The sequence below is a fragment of the Nicotiana sylvestris genome, chromosome 11 (assembly GCF_000393655.2).
Source record: "Nicotiana sylvestris chromosome 11, ASM39365v2, whole genome shotgun sequence".
NCBI lineage: Eukaryota > Viridiplantae > Streptophyta > Magnoliopsida > Solanales > Solanaceae > Nicotiana > Nicotiana sylvestris.
In genome coordinates this window covers 160,388,931-160,391,914 of record NC_091067.1, presented here as the reverse complement: position 1 = coordinate 160,391,914, position 2,984 = coordinate 160,388,931, and positions in this window count along the sequence as shown.

The window sequence follows — 2,984 nt, the reverse complement described above, 5'->3', positions numbered from 1 at the left end:
AATGGTGATGAGAGAGAAGAGGGAATACAACAACAACCCCCAGTATAATCGAATATGGTTGGGTAGTGAGAGTTGGGGGTGGGGTGGGGGTGGAGCCAACGTTAAAGTAAATCAAAATTTGGAGTTTATTGTGGAAAAGGGGGACATGGGGTTAGTGGGGGCCCTCTGTCAAGTATCGAGGTATGTTTATCAAAAAGTCCCTATGTTTTGGTTATATTACCAATGTGCCATTATCATTTGAATTTTTGTTGAAACCGTTTACATGACACTTTTTTTTTTTTAATGAAGCCCCGTTCTAAAACAAAAATGACACATTGCAAAATCGTTTTAGTTTTTTTTTAAGCTTTTAATATTGTCCTTAGTGAAAACTTTTATAGTCATACAAATTTATAATATATTTATCCCACAAGTTTCAATTATATAAATATATATATTATATTTAAGATTACAAATTTTAAATTTTTATTTGTTTCTTAAATTTTATAGCGAATTAAACTATATCATATAAATTGGAACGCAAAAAATATTATCTAAAAAAAGAAATAAATATACTATAAATTGATAAGTTGTGTGCTACTTTTTTGGTAATTATAGTAACGGCACTACTATTATCTCTCTGAGGTTTAAAAAGAGTTCAATCTTTATATATATATATATTATATTTGTAACTACAATATAGCCTGTTGAAAATATTAGTAGTAGTGACTATTGTTTTCACTCGCCTTATTATGAAAAAGTATTACTACATTCTTTATGCTCCAGAGATTTTATTTTTATTTTTAAAAAACAAAAGCAAAAAGTAACGTAATATCACCTAAGTTCTATATCAGTAAAATAATATAGAATGTACTTTCATCCAACATAATATGTTCATCCTCATATTATAGCTGTTTAATTCAAAACAAGAGTTTTTTTAAAGGGATAACGTCTCAATGAATAGCTAAAAACAGGGAATATGAACCAATTTGAAGTTTCAAAATGTTATTTTGATTTCGGTAAAGTTTTAATTTACCGACATCTAGATTAATCATAGATTTATCAAAACTAGTCAAACACATATAGAAATTGAAAACCCAAAGAAATAAGGTTCTTTCTCTCCAAGAATCGCATACAAAGATCTTCTTCCATATTTTTAAGCGTGATTAACAACATTAGATGCAAAACGAAAAGAAATTTTCATGGATAAGGTAGCAAATAAGGTGGTGAAATACAAATATATATATATATATATACAAGATTCCAAAAATCTAAATAAAAAAGGATATTTTTCAATGGGTATGGTTGACATTTATTGAAAACATATGCATGATTCAATATACAAATTTTGAGAAAGATTGGAGGTGATTTGGACTGAATTGGTATCAAAATTCGTAGTAAAAATCGAGTTCAAAAAGTTATTTTGCGACACATGTATCACGCATGTGTCATATACGCATATATATATATATATATATATATATATATATATATATATATATATATATATATATATATATATATATGGATACACATTTGATACAAATATGATACATATCTGATACACCGCATGATGCACATATCATTTTTCATGTTCATCTTCTATTTCGAATTTTCAATTCAAACCACCTCAAAACTCCATCAAATCATCCCAAAATTAAGATTCGAGCTCTTTGAGATGTACTCAATCCATTCTAAATAACATTCACTCAAAAGAAAGCAAAATTTTTAACTTTTTTGGCTACAAATAACTAATTAACTAATATTAATAATATTTTATGAATTGACCAATTTTTATATTAAGCTATTTATAAATGGACATAGCTGGTATTTTCTCATCATCAATAATTCGCTTCTCACTTCCAAACTAAATGACTCATACTATATAAGAATTATCTTTCCTATTACAAGGCTAAGTTGTTACAATTTCACTTTATATATAGCCACCACTAAATAAAATAATTGATAAGAATTTCAATATTAAATCAAGCAACCACTTACTAAAAGGAAGAGTTTGGCAAAGAACTAGACGTAAAACAAACCATTATGAAAAAGAGAAGATAAAAGAAGGAAAAGCGTAGTATGAACCACTTTATTATAATCTTTGAGCAAAAAGAATAAAAGAAAAATCACTTTATTAAATTTATTAAGCTTTAATACTCTTATAAAGTCAAAAGTTGGGATTTTTTCCGACAATTCATATGGATGCATGTTCTACAAGCAATCTTTGCTAAGTCATCGTATATATCTTCAATTTTAGAAATTAAAGTGTTTTTACAAATTATTATCTTCTTCGTGGAATATATATATAAAATAAAAAAAATTATGTTTCTTACTTGATATTCGATTGTTGTATTAGAGACCCGACTAATTCAAATTCGCCACATAAGGCCTATTAAATGCTTCTTATCAAAAAAAATTCTATACTCATAATTCGTACTCAATACATCTTATCGAGAGTGAAATTTTTTTATCCATTCGATTCATGAAATATATATTGACTACTTATAGTATTGGTTGAAATGTCTCTGTCAATCTTAGAATACGCAATAGAACTTAATCACATGGGTAACAGCGTTAACTTTGAGCTTCTTTTGTTTTATCCAAAGCTTATTTTCTTAATTATTTTTTTCTTCACTGTTTTTTTTCCTCCTTTATAAATGATTCATTCTAGTGTTACGTCTTGTACCAAAAAATAGTGGTTTCTGTTGGGTTTTTTTGTTATTTATAACAAAAGAGGTGTGAATGGAAACGGTGGGAAAAGAAATGGAGGGAATTGAAATTTTTAATTAGTTCACTTTACTAATGCATTTTGTCCCTCATTAGTAGAAGGAAAGAAAAATTTTGTGTATATATAGAGAAGCTCATCTTTTAGCTCTTAAAAAGCTAAAAAGAAGGCAAGCCCCGCAATGTCGTCGCTCGGCTTCGGCTTAGGTCAAAGATTAATTGATTAATCTTTTTGGACAATTTTTTTTAAAATATTTAATTAATTAACGAAAATTCAATCC